This window comes from Lissotriton helveticus, chromosome 2_1 (assembly GCF_964261635.1).
Source record: "Lissotriton helveticus chromosome 2_1, aLisHel1.1, whole genome shotgun sequence".
Taxonomy (NCBI): domain Eukaryota; kingdom Metazoa; phylum Chordata; class Amphibia; order Caudata; family Salamandridae; genus Lissotriton; species Lissotriton helveticus.
The window spans coordinates 2,082,120,160-2,082,140,360 of NC_136059.1; positions in this window are offsets into that span (position 1 = coordinate 2,082,120,160).

Below are 20,201 nucleotides of genomic sequence, written 5' to 3' on the forward strand. Positions count from 1 at the left end.
TCTTGTTTGTGGGACTCTGCTGAGTTTCTTGGGTCCGCAGCCTCTCAAGAGACGGTCCAGGTGGACTTACGGCATCATGCTGTGGATGACCAGGAGCTAGCTGCGTTTATTCTGCGATCCGCTCTCGACTTCTCGGAGGTGCTGGGCCGGGCCATGGCTTCCTCAGTCGCCCTCCGTCGCCATGCTTGGCTTCGGTATGGCGTGTTCCCTGAAAATATTCGGGAGCGGCTCATTGATCTCCGTTTGACGGCAGCCTGTTGTTCCATGCCCCGGCTGACTCCGCCATCCAGAAGTTCCTGGCAGGGCTCCGTCCTCCTCCTGCTCCTCCTCCTCCTCCTCCACCACCTTATCCTCCTCTTTCCCCTTCTCAGTGACTGCTGAGTTGGGCTGGTTCTGGGTCTTCTTATGTCTGTGTTTTGCTGGAGTTGTTGTGCAGACTTGGCCCTGATATTGGCCTTATGCTTTGCTTGGGCTGCTTGTCAAGCCTTATGTGGGGTCGTTTTTCCCTGTGGCCTTTTGTTTTTTCCTCTGCTGTGGAAGTCCTTCCAAAGAGGGTTTGCCATATCTTGGGACTTAACGTAACCTATGTGGGGTAGTTGTAGCTGTTATATAGCTTGTGCTTTGCTAGGGAGTTCTGGTCGTCTTCAGGTGCCGGTTCTCCATGGCGTTTCTGTATGTTGCTTTTGCTTCCTGAGGTCGGTTGCGTGGTCCCACATGGTGTGGCCGACATTTTATCGCCTTCCTGCCCCTGTCCTGAGGGCTGGAGTGCTTCTGAGTGCTCCCTTGTCAGGCGTAGACTACCCGGTCTTTCTGGGGCCCGGGCTGCTCTTCTTGCTTGGCAGCTTCCGACTGTTGGCGCTGTCCTGGCTGGCCTGTTCCCTTCCATCTGGAGGGAGCTCGCCTTCCTATCCTTGGGCTCTCTGGGCTTTATCTTCTTCTTCCTCCTCTTCCTGTCTTGACATTGGATGGACGCTCTGTTGCCTTGTGCGGGAGTGAAGTGCTTCGGCCTCTCTAGCCTTGCCCTTGGTTCTTCTCCTGCGAGGGTACTGGCCTCTTCAGTCTCCTATCCCCCTACACCCTCTGGGGTTGGTGGCGTTCCCCTTGTGGGGGTTCCTTTTGCCTGGCGGAGGTGAAGTTTCTCTTCTAGCCCGCAGATCTGGTCCTCTGTGGGACCTTCTGTTCCATCCAGGCTGGTGGGGACCTTTCGCTGACCCTCCTTTTCTGTGGGTATTGCTAGGGTATCTATTCTACGTAAAGGAATCTGCGGCTTGTAGTCTCTATCAGATGTACGAGTTACTTACCTTCGGTAACAATGTATCTGGTAGAGACGATTCTAGCCGCAGATTCCTTCACGGCCCGCCCTTCCTCAACGTTCTGTGAGGACCCTTGGGTTGGTATTCTTTACTCTCCTCCTGGTCGGGGCTGTGTCTCCTGTGAGTACCTTCTTTGGCTCCTGACAGGTGGCTCCGTCTGATTGCGGTCCATTCCTCCTCTTGGTTCCTTAGAGGTTGGGGTTACGATGCTTCTATTCCCCGCTGCTCTGGTTACTCCTGGCTTGGGGGGGGGTTCCCTTCAATTTCTGCCCTTCCCTCCCTCCCTGTTTCTGCTGCTGCTGAGGGTCCTGGCCCCTCTGCTTCCTCCAAATAGGGGTCATCCGGCTAGGCCTTGCCCTTATCCCTGGGGGGGTGGTTGCCCTTTATGATGGGGTGGCTTGGAGGTTTGTGTTTCTGTCTGTCTTGGAACTGACTCCCCTTCATTCTTCTAGATGGGGTGGTGGGCCTGTTGCGTGTATCATGCCTTTTCGCATGTTCCTTGTTTTAGGGGAAAGGCTGTCTGTGTGCTGTCTGGGTGACTGCTCAGGGCTCTGCTCTTTCTCTCCCCCTGCCTTAGGACATTGCAGTGTTGCACTGTTTTTTTTGGAGTCGTTACTCTCTCCTTTTCTACTCTTTCGCAAACTGTTCCCATGCTCCCACAGTTTTTGTCTGGTGACTCCGCGTTGTGGTGCGGAAAAGTTCTCCGCAGAAAACTGACATAGGCACGCTGGAGCGGGTCTTATGTGACCTCGATGACATCACGTATGCGGACGACGCCTGGGCGGAGTCGCATGGTGTCGCCCTGCCCCGGCGTGCAGGGATGCTGTGGCAAAAGTTTTCCCGATCCAGTCTCACGCCTGGGGATAATTCTAATTGAAGAAATCTGTGGCTAGAATCGTCTCTACCAGATACATCGTTACCAAAGGTAAGTAACTCTTACAATAGATTTACACCAAATAAGAAAAAGGCACTTCTTTGAACTGACATCGACCACCCTGACAAATTTGGTGTAAGTCCGTTCAGCGGTTTGGGCTGTAGAGGTGGCTAAAGTTTGCTATGGAAATTAACATTACAAATGCAATCTTATTTTGTGCCCCATATTGTCGTTCCCCACTGCACGAACACCTCCAAACTTTCCCAGACAATAGTACCCACGTGACACTTTTTTGGCAGAATTTCATGCAGATTTGTCAAGCTACGCAAAGTTAAAGTCAAGTGAAAAAATGCTTTTCCTACGGCAACTAGGTCCTAAGCTTTGTCACTCCCGGAGTGCAGAGGTTTTCTTGGTATTTCGGAGCTGAAGACTTCCGAAAAACGCCAGAGCACCCCAGCTGAATTGATTCGACAGACGGCTGTATTTCTGAGGATTGGTGAATCGGAAGATCCACAAGTCATCGTTTAGATTTTGGCTCTAAAAGCTATAACAGTTTGTTTTAATAAAGGTTTTTAATAAAAATTAGATCGGGATGTTCAGCGATGCAACACACCATGAAGCGACAATTGATATTTTAAAAGGGGGCCAAGTAAATGATGACACAAGAAATGAACCGCGTACCATTATACATGTTGACCTAAGAAATAAATTCATGAATTTAGAACGATTATAGGAATTAGAAACACAAAAGTGGTGGGAAGCAACATCACTCCAAAATTACACTGATGTATGTCGAATTCCAAGGGGTTTGAGGATTTACACAGTTCCATCTTATAAAAATCCAAATCCAAATATGTTAGAAAAATGGGCTGCACATACTACAGAGAATGCACCTGGAGTGATAGAGACAAAAATCTAAAAGGAAATTGCAGAACTGAAAGCATTAATCTCTGCAGATCAAGATACGAAACACAAGAAGATTTAAAAGAGAAGCAATGAAAAAAAGACCGCCTATGAAGACAAAATTAAAAAGCGAAAACAAACAATATTTAATTGGGATGCTCGTGATTATGAGCAGGGAAGAGTACTAACTTTTGCTCATAAATTTGACCCACCAAGAAGAGCATTAAGGAGGAACACAACTCGCTCGGAGATTAAAATAGAGAGACATTGGAATCAGATAATGCTACTGATACTGAACAATCTGGAGAAGAAAGTGCAGACTTACGGGCAAATATTTCTGGACAGATCCGTTTTCACAACGAATTTCAACTCCTCAGACAGTCATGGAAATGTTACTGCAAGGCAAGCTCCCCGATTGCAAGACATAAGAAAGACAAGAAGAGGGAGCTTCAACAAATGTGAACAGAGGCATAGCTTCTCAGACTAGAAGCAAACGGGACTACAAACTCACATAGAAGGTGGCAAACTAACAATTGTTCATCTTACCCCAAGACCTCTATTGCAAACTGAGGAATCTGTCGAGAAAATGGTACTTACATTCTCTCCTATAAAAAATGTCAATACACTAAAACCAGAATTAACCTATTGCAGTTTACGAAAAAAACTCAAATTACATAAATTCTACAAATTAAAAGGGAGTGGACATCAGCAAAAATTACCTTTGATATCGCATGACACTGAGGTTTGGGTGATCCATCAAGGGGGGCTGAGAGAAAGGACGGGGATAAAAAAGTGCATTTCCCATGTTCAATTTCCATAGTTCTTTAGACATGCCTGCAGCCTGAACCACTGGATGGAATTACACTGAAATTAGCAGAAAGTTAGATATGGTTCAGCAGATAACAATTTTTGTTGTAAATCTTTTCAGTAATTTTTGAGAAATTAAAGGAAATTATTTTTTGTATATCTGGGTGAAGTCTAAGCACAGCTCTCATGGTGAGATCTTATTTGCTGTCAGCACTTAAACCAGAAAGGGATGGCAGTCATCCTGGGACTCGTGATTTTCTCATAGAAGTTATAGAAGGTGGTCCAAAAGCGTATTTTCTGTACATTCACACTATGTTTCTCAGACATCAGAGAATGAAGAGCTGACATTCTCAGTATAACATGTACTTCCAACAGGAGCAGCCTGTCAGTTGATTCCCTTGTGTTCTACTGCAGTCTGCCAGAGTGTTCTAAATAACGACTAGAGTGCTAACTGTCTTACTTATGACAAAAGTGGGCACACCTGAAGCCATCTTGATTGAATCAAACTGGTAAAACTTAAAACATTTAATTTAGAAAAGAAGAAAAAGAGGGAGTTTATTTAGTCAGAGAAATTATAAGTGATGTAGAAAGAAAAATGTAGAAACGTTTTAAGTGAGATCTCAAATATCTTTATGTTGTACTTCAACATGAGCAGCCTGCCAGTTGATTCCCTTGTGTTCTATTGCAGCCTCCCAGAGTGTTCACTGACTTACTTATGACAAAAGTATGGCACTCCTGAACCCACTCTGATTGATTCAAACTGGTCAAACTTAAAACATTTCATTTAGAAAGGAACGCAATGAGGGGTTTAATTTTGTCATAGAAATGGTTAAGTGCTTTATAAAAGAAATTGGGGCACGTTTTAAGTGAGTTCTCAAATACCTTCCTCCTTTATTTCATTAAAACATTCTCACCTGTAGACTGAAACATGCCCTATTCAATGTCAGTAGCTGACTGCCAGTTAACTCCCTGGTGATCACCAGTGTGGGAGGTTGGCCTGGTATATGATGTCCACTAATGAAAGTGGTTACAAAAAGGGGGATAGGCCCAAACGACCGGAACCAAGTAGGGCCTTCTTATTGAATTTGAAAAAGAAAAAACTTGGTATCCTTGTCACTTATAAAAAGTATTGTATAAGTGACAACGATACCAAGTTTTTTCTTTTTCAAATTCCACTAATGAAAGTGGGCACCTTGCACCAGTCCAGATAACCCTCATGGTGATTTGAGAGGTCTCAGGAAGCTATCCAAGTGGTAGCTGTGGAGATCAGCCTTCAGGCTTAGTTTGAAGGAGTGTAAAGCAGCTTGTTTTCTCAGATTGCAATCTTATAGTATAGATTAAATGAAAGAGAACCACACTAGGTATTTATTAAAATATATATTTATTATAGAATACTCTCAAGTATGTTCCAGTATCTCCCACACAGATATACACAAAGGACACTGCTATACCAAAGAAATCACAGTAAATAGCACTAGTACACAGTGGCCCCAGGGGGGGACCAAACCATATACTAAAAAAGTGGTATAAGAACCATGACTCGAGTCAAGATGATGTCAAGAGATCGTAGAATTGCTGAGAACCCAAGGAACCACCCAAGGTGAGTAGCGTGTGCAATGTGAGTACACAACAGCGTGCTCCGTACAAGTCTGTGCAAGTCGCGGTTGGATTTTTAATCATTAGGGACCCTTCCCAGTGGACTACAAAGAAACCCTGTGGATGACAGAAGGTTGGAGAGCCATCCCACCCGTTTATACCAAAGTATTTATTGTATTTATTTTTATTTTTAAAGTTTTATATAGCTCTAGCTTGACCCGTAAGTATCAGAGCGCTTTACATACACATAGTAAACAACAGAAGGATAATACAATTACATAGTAGGCAAACCACAGACAAAAATACAGCATGGGAAGTAAATATACAGTGGAGCGGAGGGGGAGAGACCAATAAAAGAAAAGGCGAGAGTGACGTGGTCCGGTCACCCGCTATTCTTGAGAGTCCAGAGAGAGAGGAGACAACTCGGATAAAGAGGACTAGGTTGGTTGACGTTGGTCATGATAGTATTTGTTTAGGAGATGGAGTTTCAGGTCCCTTTTGAAACAGGGGAAGAAGGGGTTGCATCTGAGCGTTCCATATCCTGGGAGCGTTGCCAGAAAACGATCGGAATTGGGTGGTTTTCTTTTTCAATTTCTGAGGAATAAGAAGGAGTGAGTTGGAGCTTCTTAGTGTTCTGGCTTGACCTGCTATGCTCAGTTTATTATTTAAGTCGTTGGGGTCAGGAGAGTGAAGGGTTTTGTATGTGATGCAGGCCAATTTAAAGATACATCTCCCTTCCATGGGAAGCCAATTGAGGCAGTTGAGAGCTGGAGTGATGTGATCAAATCTTTTAACTCCAGATACGAGTCGAGCGGACATGTTCAGCACAGCTCTTAGAGGGGCTAGTTGGGCCTTTGGAGTCCCTGTAAGGATGGCGTTTCCGTAGTCGATTTTGGACTATTGTCTTGAAGTCATTGTGGGGTAGAAAAGTTTTCAGTTTCTTGAGGTGTTTAAGAGAGAAGAGAGCACTTTTTGCTGAGTTTTTGATGTGAGCCTCCATTGATAAGTTCTTGTCAAGAGTAATGCCTAAAGACTTAACTGATTCGGATAAGGTAAGGGGGTAGTTTAGGGCAACCAGATTTGTGAGCCACTCTTGGATTGGACAATGGCTACTTTTTAGTTCCGTTTTGTCTGGGTTGAGCTTTAAGTGGTTCACATAGAACCAAGTTTATATCTCGGTTAGGGTGGTATTGAGGAGTTGGATGTCGTTGGGAGACTTGATCCTAAAATAGATTTGGGTATCATCCTCGTAAAGGTGGTAATTCACTTCGGCTTTTTTCAATATGATTGTGAGGGGCTCCATAAGGAGATTGGAGAGGATCGACCCTTGTGGGACCCCAAGTATGACTTTAGTTGGCTTTGAGAGACAGGAGTTAATTTTAATTTGTTGCGAGCGGTGTTGAAGGAAGGAGGTGAACCATTTTAGTACTGTGCCATTAATGCCGGACCATTTCGACAGGGTCTCCAAAAGGGCTGGATGGTTTACTGTGTCGAATGCCGCAGATAGGTCAATAAGGATGAGAAGGCAGGCATCACCTTCGTCTAGGGCCTTGTGAATGTCGTGCTACAGCCTTTTCTGAAACCAGATTGAAAGGCATCAAGGAGGTTGAACTTATCAATGTGATTATTGAGTTGGAGGAGGACACATTTCTCCAATGTTTTTGCAAGGCATGGGAGGTTAGAGATAGGTCTGACGTTGTTCAGATCATTAGGGTCAGCTCCAGGTTTCTTGAGAATGGGGGTGGTTTGTCCTAGTTGGAGAGAGTCTGGGACACAGCCTGAGGAGAGAAAGGCGTTGATGATTTATGATAGTGAAAGGGAGGGGGTCCATGGTGTGAGAGGAATGTTTTAGATTGGCAATTATCTTGAAGACCTCGTTTGCCGACATTAGCTCAAAGTCAGAGCAATGCGCATTGTTTTTTAGCTGGAGGTATGTCTGATTGTCCTTGTTAAGAGCTCTTTCTGAGTGGAACAGGGAGGTTGAAGAAGGGTAGGTTAAGGGGGAAGGGGGTTGGCAGTTTGTACGAAGGATTGATCAATTTTAGAGACTTTATTAGTGAAGAAGGTGGCAATTTCTTCACATCGCTCATTGGTGGCTTCGATTTCTTGAGAGGGAGTGCAGTTAGTTTGGCGTTTAACGATGTTGAAGAGTTCTCGTGGTCTGTTTTTCGCCTGATCGAGTTGGCTGCGGAAAAAAGATGCCTTTTCACTGAAGATGTGTTTTTTGTATGACCGTCGAGCAGATCTAAGATGTGTTAGGTGAAAGGCCGAGGGGTTTTGTCTCCAAGACCTTTCCGTTTGTCTGAGTTGGCGCCGTTCATCATTCAGCTTCACGTTAAACCAGTGATTAGATTTGGTACTCCTCAGTTGTTTGAGTTTGAGAGGAGCTACTTGGTCTAAGGCCTCTGTCATTCTAGAGTTGAAGTGAGAAGTGAGGTCATCAGCTGTCCATGATGAGGGATGGAGTTGGAGAAGGGGCTGAATCTTGGCTTCAAGTTCGGATAGAGGTATTCCTTTGATGTTTCTGGTTAAGAATTTAGGTTTGACAACACAACTAGGTTGGGGGCTGGCCGGTGTGTCAATCTCGAACAAAATGAGGTGGTGGTCGGACCAGTCTATGGGAGTAATCTCTCTCAAGGAGAGCAGATCGTTGTTTGTTATGATCGCGTCTAGTGTTGCACCTTTGATGTGAGTTGGTTTATTGCAGAGTTGGTTGAGGTTATGTATTTCCATAAGGTTGGAGAGGTTCAGGACATTGGAGTCTTCTGGGTCGTTCCAGTGGATATTGAGGTCACCCAAGAACACGTCTTTGGTGTCTGACAGGGAGAATCGTGTTATTAGGTCTGTTAGTTCTTCGGGGAAGAGGGTACGCTCTCTAGGAGGATGGTAGATGGTGTGGAATTTGATGGGTGGGGTTCCCTTGGTGGTGAGTTCGACGCCTAGGTATTCAAAAGATAGGTATTCTGCAGGATTGAGTTTGGTAATCTGTAATTCGTCTCTATGAATGATGGCTAGTCCCCCCCCCCCCCCCCCCCCCAAAATTTTGATCGGCCTGTCTTGTCTGATGAGGTTGTACCCTGGAGGGGTGAGAATGTCAAGAATGGGCGTGGAGTGGGCATTGAGTCAGGATTCTGTGAGGAAGGCAATGTCAATTTCTTCAGCGAGAAGAGCTTCAGCAATGTCAGTAGCGTGTTGTACAGCTGACCTGCAATTTAGGAGCATGCAAGAGAGAGGACGGGGAGCCTCGATGATGGGGGTAGTTAGGTGGATAGAGGTGTATTGAGCAGGAGGTCTAGGTGAGTGGATAGAATTTGCGATTCTGTTACTACTGATAATAACAGGCTTGTGGACAGAGGCTGACGTCAGGTCTATCGCGAGGTTAGGGTCGTAGCGTTCCATCGGTTTCTGTACCGAAAAGAGTTGGCTATCACTGCTGGGACTGGGGGCCTGGCTCAATGATGGGCTGGAGGGTCAAAGGGTGCTCTGTGGGGCTAAGTGAGATGTATTGAGTGAAGAGGGAGCACAACATCTCAGGGGGAGGGAGCACGGTGGCTTGGCCCTGTTGAGAAGGTCCTGTTGGAGGTGAAGGAAATCAGCAGCGAGGGAGTTAATTTTCTGCTCCATTCTGTTCAGTTGCTGTGCTATAGAGCTGAGGAACTTTAAGGTTTTAGGCAGGGGTCGAGGATGACTGGGGTCTAAAGAGGGAGGTTGAGCAGGGGTGCGGGGTTGTATGGAGTCCATGGGACTTGGAGAGGGGGTAGGTTGTATGCTAGGGGTCAGTATTGTAATGTTCCTATTTGAGGAGTTTGGAGTCTGAGAAGGTGAGGTTGGTGTCTAAGTGAGGAGGGAGAGAAATTCTGGGACGGGTGTCAGGGTTCCGGGCAAAGTCAGCGAGATTGGCGGTGGAGGCAGGTTGTGAATGTGGGAGTGCGACCTTGGAGGGGGGGAGACCACAGGATTGGAAATGACGTTTGACAGGGGGAAATTAAGGGTTGGGGGAACAGGAACAGGGTAGGTGGTAGGGGAACATTTTGAGGGAGTGTTTCGATTATCAGGGGTAGAGGGGGAGAGTCTGTGAGGTCCATGGGATTAGGAGTAGGAGAGGGGAGAGGTTGGGTGCAGGGTGCCGGCTTCGTAATGTTCCCAATCGAGGAGTTCAGAGGAGTGGAAATGGGACTAGAGTCCAGGTGAGGAGGAGGAGGAATTAAAGAAAGGCTATTGGAGTTCCGGTGCGTGTCCGAGAGGATAGGGGTGGGTTGTGTATGAGAGGGTGTGACAGCAGAGGGGGATGGTGCAGTTGTAGAGGGGAGGATAGAGACCACTGGATTGGGAATGTCGTTGGACCAGGGGGAGATAGGGATGGAGGGAACAGGGTCTGTGTAGGTGGTAGGGGAAGGAAGATGGGGAGGGTTCAGATACTCAGGGGTGGAGAGGGGAGTGTCATTGGGGATAATAGTCGCTGGTGTGCTGGGGTTGGAGACCAAGCTGTTAAGATTGGCTTTGGGGGATTGTTAGTTGTGAGTTTGTTGCTCCTGGAGGGATCAGTAGATGTGAGAATGGAGGGTGTTTGTCGCCGGAGAGTGAGAATAGGGGTAGTGTGATTGTAGTGAGTGATGTTGGAAGTCCATGAGTTGAGGAGAGGGTCGTCTGAGGGTCGTCTGGGCTGGGAGATTGAATCGGGTCTCCAATATCAGTGAGGATAGTGGGGGATAGGGGAGAAAGGGTTTGATAGCTTGGTTGGGTTAGCGAGTAGAGAAGTGTGGGGAAGTGGCGGTCAAAAGTGGTGAGGTGAGCGTCGGTGGCTTGTATGAGAAGTGGTAGCCGGGTGCATAGATGTGAAGTAGCGTCGGAAAACGCTGTCGAACCCAATGGAGGGCTTCGAAGAAGAGCCACTGCTGGAAGAGGAGAAAGTGTCAGTTGGAATCTAAACGTGGATTCTTGTAAAAGAGTAGGTGAAAGCAGAGGGGACAGAGTCTGGGTAACTTGAGTGACCAGGGGCTCGGTTGACGAATGCCCATCGATGTCTGATTTATGTTTTGTATAGCTCGAACATGACCCAGTTGGGTATCAGAGCGCTTTACATACGGTTGAGGCAGAGATAGTAAAACAGCTAGTGGAGAGAAATCAAGGAAACAGTGGGGCAAAATACAAAAGGAGCAGGATAAAATTAAGGCGGACATAGGAAGCAGGTTGGGTGATAACGAAAAGTAGGGCAATATACAACAAGAGCAAACCAGATAATATGGCCTGCGACACAGGGTCGCAACAAGTGACATGTGTACAGTAAGTTAGAGGCAGGAGGAGCAAAGCATCTAGTTAAAAGCATTGCTCATTAGTAGGGCTTTAACTTCCCTTTTGAAGGCAAGTGTAGAGGGAGTCAGTCTTGTTTCCACTTGAAGGGAGTTCCATATTCTCGGGGCAACGTCAGAGAATGAACGCTTGTAGGTTTTAAGCTTATTAAATTTCTTTGGCTTGAGTAGCAGTGTGCCGGTTCTCCTTGTGGACTTGGAACCCCCGGATAGTTCCAGCTTGTTTGTCAGGCAGAAGGGGGTGTTGAAGTGTAGTGCTCTATGGGTCATGCAAGTAATCTTTAGTTGGATCCTTGCCTCAAAGGGAAGCCAATTGAGCGAATTCAGGTCCGGCGAAATGTGGTTGGTCTTCTTAGAACCCGTGATGAGTCTAGTAGCATGATTTAGAGATGCTCTGATGGGGGCTAAACTGAGTTTTGGCAGTCCGCATAGAGTAGCACTGATGTATTCTAGTACAGAGATGACAAGTGCTTGCACTGCCAATTTAAAGTCGTCTTGGGGAAGGTAGTGTTTGAGTTTTCTAAGGATGCAAAGTTGGAAGTTCGCTACTTTGGTCTATGAGCTGATATGGTCTTGCATGTTTACGTTCCTGTCTAGCACAACTCTCAATGATTTAGGGGGGTCAATGATGTGTGGTGTGCAGTTGAGGGTGGTGAGGTTACTGAGATATTCCTCAACAGTGGTGGTTTGCCTAGCGGGTGCAATGATGAGGAATTCGGTCTTGAGGGCGTTCAATTTGAAAGGGTTGGAGGTTAGCTACTTTGGGTTTTGAGAAGGGTTCCGTAGAGAGATTTGATATCGTCTGGGAGGAGATTTTCGTGTAGAGTTGGATGTCGTCCGCATACATGTGCTATTGTAGGATTTACAGTCAATGGTTCTAGGATGAGATTAAAGAGTGTGGGGGAGAGTTAGGATCCTTGGGGGACACCCAGTGTGCAAGGACATGGGTTGGATAGAGACTTGTTGGATTTGACTTTTTGTGTTCGGTTGTTGAGGAAAGAGGAAAACCATTTAAGGACCGTGCCCGAGAGCCACATCCTGCATTCCAAGAGGTAGAGTAGATTGTCATGTTTAACAGTGTCGAATGCAGATGAGAGATCGAGCAGAACTAAAAGGCAAGCTTCCTTTTAGTCAGGTAAAGTGAGAGCAACGTCCAATATGTGAGTGATGGCCATTTCAGTGCTGTGGCCAGTACGGAAGCCTGATTGTTATGTTAAACACATTTGTAAAGCGCCTGGCTGCCACAACAACAGGGCATTCCAGCGCTAGCGGACAGGAGGCCAGAGAAAATAAGGCTAGATGGAAGAGAAAAGCCAAGTTTTAATCAGTTTCCTGAATGCCCAGTGATCTTGTGTACTACGGGCAGCCAGTGGAATGGAGTTCCATAAGGCAGGAGCCTGATCCTTGAAGGAGTGTCTCCCTGCTCTACACCTGCGCACCTGAGGAGTGCAAGCCATATACAGGTCAGCGGACAGCAGTGCTCGCGATAGAACGTATAAAGTGCACAGTCCCTGTAGAATTTGGGGACCCTGGCCATTTAGAATCTTATGTGTGGTGCAGCGAGTTTTAAACTGGACTCTGTTTGATTGGCAGCCAGTGAAGACGGCGAAGAAGATTGGAGGTGTGGCAGTACTTTGGTAGGGCAAAAAGAATACATGCTGCCGCATTCTGTGCCCGCTGGAGTATTTTAATGACTGTTTTATTCATGCCAAGCAGAAGCCCATTACAGTAATCCAGTCGCAATTGGATTACAAATTGAACAATCAATTGGCGGGTAGGGGCATCAAAAACCCCAGAATGGGTTTTAGGCCGCGTAGGAGGTCAAAGCATGTACCAGCCACTTGTTTTATGTGAGGCTCAAATGAGAGGGCGTTATCAATCAGGACCCTGAAGTCCTTGACTGCAGTTTTCGGTTGGGGAGGGGTACCCAAAGCTGCGGGCCACCATTGATAGTCTCATTTATAGGTATCACGGCCTACCAAGAGCACCTCCGTCTTGGCAGAATTAAGTTGTAGATAGTTGTCCCCCATCCAGTCCAAGATGGCCAGGATATCCTCACTGAATTTCAGTTGTTCTCGATCAGGATTGTTAGAGAAAGGGAATACCAACTGGTTTTCATCAGCGTAAGATACCAAAATACTGTTCTGTGCTTTGGCCAGGAGTGCCAGTGGGCGGACATACCCGTTGAACAACGTGGGACTTAAGACAGAGCCTTGAGGAACACCACAGCTAAGGGGGTAGATACTGGAATGCTAGGGAGGGGCATGGACCTGAAAGGAGCGCTTGGATAGAAAAGAGGTAAACCAGGCCAAGGCCTTGTTTTTGACCCTGATCTCCCCTAGCCGTTGGAGTAGAATCATGTGGGAGACCGTGTCAAAGGCCGCACTGAGATCAAGTAAAAATAATGCTGAAGTGTTACCCTTGTCTAGCGAGGCCCACAGCTGCTCTGTGACCACCAGAAGAGCTGAATCCGTACTGTGTCTAGAACGGAACCCATTTTGTGAACTGTCTAGAATCTCATTAGCTTCCAGATATTAGTCAGAGTGATGTTAACATGGGACTCCATAATCTTGGCCAAATATGGGAGCAGAGAGATTGACCAAGAGTTCTCTGGCACAGACGTGTCTAATGTGGGCTTTTTCAACAATGGAACAACCTTAGCAATCTTCCATGACCTAGGGATCTCTGCCGACAGGAGCGATCTATTAATGTGTTCCTTGCCCTCAATCATGAGACAATCGTAGAATTTACTGAAGATGTCTGGTTTTATACCATCGTCAGGAGAGCCTGATTTAACCTTAGCTGCCAGGACATCCAAATCTTTAAGAGAAATGGGTTGCAGATCTTGTAGGGAGTAGAGCGGGACTGTTGAGGTGGAGATCACCAAAGATTTGGAGGCACCCCGCCTCGTGTTGAGTGAGTTGTAGATGTATTCTACTTTATTAATGAAATACCTGGCTAGTAATTCACACTGTCTATTAGTGGATATGTTATCCTTGGTTCCTGTCGGGGATTTTAACATATCTTTCATAAAAGAAAAAAAGTTTTAGAGGGGTTGGAGTTTGACAAGATCAAATTGACATAGAACGAGGCTTTAGTCTTTTGAACTAATTTGTGGTAGGCTTTGATTGCCTTCCTATAGGTATTTTTAGCAGTGACGTCATAAGTATGCCTCCAAATGTTACAGTTTTTCTTTTTCACCAACAGAGTCTCGTACCAAGCATGCGTTTGCGTGTGCTTAGCACCAGCCAGTTTCTTCGGGAGACAGTGGTCAAGCGTGTTGTTTATCCAGCCTCTGAAGGCTCTATAAGCTGCCTTCAAGTCAGTAGGCCAATCTGGGTAGGACGAGTTTAAGGCAGCTACAAAGCTAGACTCGTCCAATTTATGCGGAGGGCGCTTCATTGATGATTGACGGGGGTCCTCGGAGGAACTGCCTACAATACCGAGGCACATTGAAATAAGAAAGTGATCCGTCCATGTCAGAGGGAGGGGTGTGTTGACTGTCTGAGTTTGAAGATTTAAAAATATTAAATCAAGTAAGTGGCCTGCCAGGTGTGATTGTCCTTCCATTAACTGAGTTAGTTGGCAGGCATCCAGGTCGCCCAGGAAGCTGGGAGTCCCGGCGATCCAGATGTAAATTAAGGTCGCCTATGATGTTCAAATTAGCTGAATCTAGCACAAGAGTAGATACAGTATGAACTAAGGCTTCCCGTAAAGCCTTGGCTGGACCTGGTGGGTGATAAATAAGAATCCCAGTGAAGGTAAAGTTATATGATATAGTTATTTTAAACAGGGCTCTTTCACAGTCTGAAATAGTCTGGGAGGAGAGTGAACAGTGGGAAGCGGATTTGAATATAACCGCTAGACCTCCCCCATCCCACAAGGCCTGTTCTGTGTAAGCAGCCTGTGACCTGCAGGAAGAGCCAAGGCGGGAATCGCCACGGAATCAGTGGTTAACCAGGATTTCATCAGAAAAAATATATCTGGAGCGGAGTCCTGAAGAAGATCGAATATTTCAGCAGGGTGTTTTACAAGTGACCTGCAGTTAAGGCTGTATATATTGATATGAGTTGAGCCTTAGACCTTGTGGGGACACCTAGAACCCCACATGGTTTGAACCCCACATTAATTACACTGTTTTTTTAGAGTGTCATGATGCCATTTATAGTGCCCACAAGGCTCTTTAGGTTGCAGGGCAAGCAGAAGTTCCCGTGGGTAAATTAACCTATGGGAAGACTCAGGACCAGGGGTCCTGGTGGCGTAAAGATGTGGACGGGCGCAGAAGGGCTTGCCTTGGGCGTGCCTGTGGCACGCCCACTGTGCGCGTCTGCTGCACGTCGGCGGTGGCATTTGGGCTAAATGGTGGGGAGCGGCTAAGTAAGCCCGCCTCCTCCACGTCCCAGAAATGCGTCACCAGTGAGGGGCAGGGCAAGTGATCAGGTCTGCACCCTCCACACAATCGGCACACAGCCATGGTGAACCAGGGCCAAGACCAGCAAAGTGCAGAAGTGGGAGAAGTTAAAATGCGCCCTGCAGAAGTAAAAGCAGTTCTAGCAGCAGGTAGGGAAATAAAGTCACTTTCAAACACAGTAAAAATTATTAAAACAGCTGTCTTAGCTACCCGGTCCACTGCGCATCCGCGGTGGCATTTGGGCTAAATGGTGGGGAGCGGTGAAATAAGCCCACCTCCTCCACGTCCCAGAAATGCGTCACCAGCGAGGGGCAGGGCAAGTGATTAGGTCTACGTCCTCCACACAATGTAAATGTAAATGTATAGGCATTTATATAGCGCGCTACTTACCCGTAGGGTCCCAAGGCGCTTCGACCGCTGCGAAACCCTTCCTGGCTTCCCTGAGAGATGGTCCCTTAATGGGTATCTCCAGGGTGAGACCAGGCATCCCCGGCGGTCTGGTGGGGCCGTTAGTGAAGATGAGGCAAGCTAATGCCCAGAGTTGCCGAGTGTGAACGCTGATCAGAGTGGGCACCGAGGCGAGAGAATTATCGAGTCCGCTGACCCTGGTCCAGAAACAATCAGCACACAGCCGCGGTGGACCAGGGCCAAGACCAGCAAAATGTAGAAGATTGGAATGCTTCAGGACAGTTGACAGTGACCTTGATTCTTGAGCTGCTTGGACCAGGCAAAGTTGAGGACCAGGAGCCGCATGCGAGCTGTCCCACGCAGGATATTGAGTGCTGAGGGGTCGATGTTTGCACCAACAAGCCTTAGCAAAAGCAACCCACGCAGGAAGTCAAGGAAGTGTACGGTTTGGGCCAGCAAGGTCCAGTAGACTCACCACAAGCAGGGTAATCAGGGCAGGCCCAGAGCAATCAGGGGAGTCCAAGGAATTTAAAGATGACTCTCAATTGGACCCACAGGCCGTAGGCACAGGAGTCGTGAGAGGACCTCTGGCAGTTTCACAAAACAACAGGCCACGGAGCACATGGTGTGAGGTGGGTGAAGATCTTTGTAGAGAATAGTGCCAGAGGTTGGGGCTTCTCAGAGCCCAATTCACATGTCACAGGATTTCCAATGAGCACATGCACTTGCAAAAGTGCGCAGTGCACAGGCTTTCTGGTATTGCAGCCCCCACGAGGGATTTTGCCTTCAATCTCGGTGAGAGGGCAACTCAGGTCTTGAGGGACGTAGAAACCCACCTCTGTGCTGCTGAGCCTTACAGAGTCCGGTGGAGCTCAGGATCAGCAGACCGGTGACTCCTTCACTCCAAGGGAGATTATTTTCAGGTGTCTTGGATTCTCCACAGGTCCTACACGGATCCTTTGTGGTGCACAGGCGAAGACGATGCAGCAGACTGGGAGGGAGACAAAGACGGGTGCAAACGAAGTCCAGCAAAGTACAGAGTGCCCAGACGGTCGAAGTGCAGTTGTTTCAGTTCTGAATCTTGTCCACAACGAATCTAAGGTCCTACAGCCAGATAAGCCTGTAAGTAACCACGGGAGAGGGTTGGAAAGATTCAGGGGACCCCCTCAGGGGAGGGTCTGGACAGGGGAGAGGTTACTCCCATGTCCTTTGTGCAGTTTTGTGCTAGAGCAGGAGCCAACGGCTCCCAGGACTGATTTGAACTGGACTTTGCACAGGGACACCAAATGTGCCCCTCATGCAGACTTTCAGTAGCTGGCAAGCACACCCACTCGGCCCTAATACACTAAATCCTGTCTGGGAGGTGGTCACACCTACCTGTGACAGGCTGACTAGTGTTCTGACTTCCTGTGCTCAAACTTGACTCAGCAGCAGGAGGACAGAAATGTGTCTCTGGTCGGCACCACCCATTTTGTGCTCTCCGGAGCTAGAAGGGTGGTACCGGGAACACCATGAGCCCCACGAGGGACGCTTGTGAGGGGTGAAATCATACTTCCCACACCGGTTACAGGTGTGGGGGTATGATTCCAACATGTTTGACACCAAACACGATACGGATTGATTCAGCCATTTTAGAATTGGTCATCACGCTGTCCCATAATGCCCCTCTACAGTAGCGTATGTCTGATTAACTGACAATTCAGGAGAATGGACTCTGTAGGCTGCAGGGATGTCCTGCTCATCCATGGGCACCCACTCACTTGGAACCAAGCACCCTGCCTTCAAGATTGTAAATGCCTGCCCTAGGGGTGACTTATAGGTTTTAAGTGCAGTGACCCTTAGATATAGTAAACCTATATCTTAAATAAGTGGTGCATGCACCAACTTTCACAGGCTGCAATGGCAGGCCTGTAGTTTCATTTTGCATGGCCTCTCATGGGTGGCACAATACATGCTGCAGCCAATGGGAGGCCTCTTGAGTACCTATGCCCTGGGTACAGGTGTAGGACTGACAATGGTACCCCAGTAACCAGTCTCAAGTGTACCCAAGTACAAAACATAACAGTTTAGGGAGAAAGCAGATAGACTGGGGTCCTGATTAGCAGGATCCTAGTCAGACTAGTCACAAACAGCATTGCATCAAACAAAAAGCAGGGGTAACCATAATAAGCAGATCCTTTTTCCCCGCACAACCCCCCCCCAACGTAAGGAGATGAGACTAACCTTGCCCAGTTGAGTCTTCATTTTCAAAGTGGAAATATCTGGAGAGCCCAGCTGCATGAAAATTGTTACTTCCAGGTCTAAGTTCCACTGTATAGTCAATTCCCTCTAGGGAAATGGACCACCTCAAAAATTTGGGTTTTCACTCTTTATCTGTTTTAGCCATAAGAGGGGCTTATGGTACGTCTGAACAATGAAGTGAGTGCCAAACAGTAATGGCCTCAACTTCTTCAGGGCCCAGACCACAGCAAAGGCGTCCCTCTCTATAGCTGAACAACGTTTCTCTCTGGGTGTCAACCTTCTGCTAATAAAAGCTACTGATTGATCTTGTCCCTCTCCATTAAGTTATGATAGCACAGCCCCTACCCCCAACCCAGATGCATCTGTTTGGACAATACATTGCTTGGAGTAGTCAGGACTCTGCAGAATGGGAGCAGTGCACATGGCCTACTTGAGATCAACTACTCAGGTTGTGTATGCAGAAACTGCAAATACATCCCCTTCAAAATGGCACACCAAACGTGATCACAGAAGTGATTCAATGTTCAATTGTTTTATTTTCATATATTCATTTTCAATTTTTTAAATGTCCTTAACTGATATTAACAGCATATCAGAAAACAGCGTAAGCCGGTTAATTTTGAAGAACTCATTCCCCAATGCATTTCGGGCGGTGAAGCCCTTGATCACGGAGAGCTGCGGAGGAAGATAAACAGGGCGGGCATCAATGGGTGGTCAACGAAAATCGTGTGGGGGAAAATTACCAGTGCTATGGGTGTTGGGATTTAGAGAACGTGACTACAAAAAGTGCTCGATGCTATTGTGAAGGTATGGGACGTGTGACACAAACTATTACCGCAAGTGTAAAAAGATAAAGTGTTAGCAGCGAACAGCTGAGTGAGCAATAAACGTGGTTAGGCAAACTTACTTCAAGGTGACGCGTAGCGCAGGAAAAGCGCTGTCGATCAGCTCGCGGGTCTGCTGTTTCGTACGCCAGCGTGCGCGATTGGTAAATGGACAGATGCATAAAAAGCGGCATAGGACTCATGCATTAAGTGCCTAAGGTGAAGGGATCTATATGGGGGCCATATTGGAATGGTTAAAAAGTATCAGTGTAGGGAAGTAACATAAGATGAAATGAAAGGTAAAATAAAATAAAATGCAATAAAAAGTAAAGTAAAGAAACAAGGGTACAGAGAAACAGTTATGTACAATGAAATAAGAAACGTAACAAGCACATTACAGATGCATTACAGGTAACAGCTAAATTCAAGACGATCATTGAGCCCATTGGGCTTCAGGGTCTGTAATAAATAAATCCATTCTAATTCTCTTTTTAACCACAATTTGTTGTTGTCAATTCCTTCGTTTTTAGGGATGACTTCCAAAACAATAAATTTCAACTGGGCAATGGTATGGCGTGCGTCAACAAAGTGCATGGCTACATTAGATTTTTCCATTTTTAATCGTATGTTGGACTTATGTTCGTTAAGGCGGGTCTTTATTTTACGCTCTGTTTTGCCAACATATAATTTGCCGCAAGGGCATTTCAAGGCGTAGATCAAATTGGTGGTGTCACAGGTGGCATCAACTGAGAGTTTGATATTGTGTCCTTTCATGGGGTGTTGTATACTGTTGCCTCTGATGACATTATTGCAATGATTGCAATTTAAACAGGGTTGTGTTCCACGATGATGTTTGGGTGTCTCAGTCGGCCTGGCAAGTATCTCTTTGAGGTTTCTGCTTCTTGTGTGAGCAAATATGGGTGGTTTTTCAAATATGCCATGAAAATCAGGTTCATTCTGCAGTATAGGCCAGTGTCTACGTATGATTTTTTTGTATGATGCGCTTGCTGTGGAATACTTAGACACAAGTACCATACGTTGTTCGGTGGCTTTGTGAGTTTTAACCAGGCTATCTGATCTGGTGATGTGCGCAACCCGTGATTGGGCTTGGTGAAGTATATTCTCAGGATACCCTCGATCACGAAACCTGTCGTGCATTTCCTTGATGCGAATATCAACGATAGCATCATCCGATACTATGCGCTTAACGCGCAACATCTGAGAGAAAGGTAGATGCTCCTTCAGGGATCCTTGATGAAAACTTGTGAAGTGAAGGGAATTGTTGCGGTCTGTACTCTTCCTGTGTAGATCCGTACTGAGACCTTCAGGGGTGTTCTTTATGAGGACATCCAGGAAAACTATTTCCTTTTCACTGATTTGCCATGTTAGGTTAATGCGAGGGTCTTTACTGTTGACTTCAGTCAATAACTTATGAAGGGATTCTTTGGTGTCAGACCACAAGATAAACAAATCATCTATGTACCGAGCGTACATTTTTGAATGATTTTGAAAACT